This window comes from Myotis brandtii, unplaced genomic scaffold (genome assembly GCF_000412655.1).
Source record: "Myotis brandtii unplaced genomic scaffold, ASM41265v1 scaffold458, whole genome shotgun sequence".
Taxonomy (NCBI): Eukaryota; Metazoa; Chordata; class Mammalia; order Chiroptera; family Vespertilionidae; genus Myotis; species Myotis brandtii.
This window is the reverse complement of record NW_005367516.1, coordinates 216,113-217,559: the sequence shown is the minus strand read 5'-3', so window position 1 is coordinate 217,559 and position 1,447 is coordinate 216,113. Positions and strand designations below refer to the sequence as shown.

General features: G+C 49.3%; 1 protein-coding gene across 1 annotated transcript in view; it reads right to left on the bottom strand.

The window, feature by feature from the left end:
• ACAT2 (acetyl-CoA acetyltransferase 2) overlaps nucleotides 1–1,447 on the bottom strand; it is a 17,178-nt gene that overhangs the window by 10,223 nt on the left and 5,508 nt on the right. The window lies entirely within an intron of this gene.

Here is a 1,447-nt window from a genome sequence, read left to right as displayed (position 1 = left end):
CGCTGGCCGATCACACTGTGGGCGGGGCCACAGGAAGCCCCGCCCACCGTCCCCGCAGGCGCCGTGCGCAGGCGCGAGGTTGGGAGTCGGGGAGGGACCCCCTGATCAGGAAACACGCCGCCCACCACGCGTCAGACTCTACATGCAGGTCTTAGTGTACCATTTCTTTTCTTTTTTAAAAAATATGAAACAAATCTTTTATCTTTTCAAGTGTTTTAAAAAAACAAGTTTATACTTAAGCCAGCCTCGAAGATACGCACAAAATTTACCAGTTTTATATTTTTTACCCACAATTCAAGCACCCACTCTGCATAGCACTATTCTAGGTGCAACAAAGGGGATTCTTCACCTTAGAAACGTGATTTCACTTTCTGAAGTTGTATGATCACCTTTCCCAGAGAGTAATAATAAGATCACCATTCTTTACTACTGACCTGCCCCAAACCCACTTCTGGCTCACGGAAAAGCGAATTTCTTATGTTTCCAGGAACTCATTGCAGTTTCTGTCATGACGTTTTTGTTTGGCGAGGGGTGTTGGTGTCCTTGAACTTAGTGTTGTCCGAGTCCGTGAAAGGTTCTGCCGGCACTGGGATCCCTGGGCCAGAGTATCAGTGGGAATCTGCAAGGACAGGCCTGCGCTGCGCTGCGTGCTTTTGCTTTCCTGGCTGCGAAAGTCCCCCCACGTTTGGCCCGAGTGCCCATAATCCTCATTCCCATAGGAGTTAACTTGGTTCTCCTCTCTGCAGGCCCCTGGGCGGACTCTGTGCCTGTGGGTTGACACCAGGTGCCTTTCTCACCGGGACCAGAGCTCCAGGTGAGGCTGGGTGTCTGAGTGTCCCACAGGTCAAGAGGGTTGCCTCGGGCTGACAGTGTGCACAACCTGGAGGAGAGGAGGTAAAACAAGTCGGGTCACTCTCCTGTCGAAAACTCTTTACAACTTTCTGTCCCCAACGGGGTGAAGTTTTAAATCTTCTTAAGCTCTGTAGGAACCTGAACATCTGGCCCCCGCCCTCTTCCAGCCCCAGCTCCGGCTGTCTTCCCCTGGACACACCTCACTGCCTAATCTCCCAGAGGCCTCCCTTTGTCTTATTCTCTCTAGCACCTAGGACAGTGTTGGATACGCAGTAAGGACTTAATTAATTCTTATCGAGTCTTAATGAATTTTCATGATTATAATCTAAAAGCTTTAACAATCCCCAGGGCAGCATGAGGCCCTAGAGCAGTGGTTCTCAACCTTGGCTGCACATTAGGATCACCTGGGAATCTTTTTAAAATCCTGATTTCTGGGCCTCATCCTCCGGAAATTCTGTTTCTTTGTTACTAATGTTGTGGCCCCACCCCATAACAAAGAAACAGAATTTCCGGAGGATGAGGCCCAGAAATCAGGATTTTAAAAAGATTCCCAGGTGATTCTAATGTGCAGCCAAGGTTGAGAACCACTGATCTA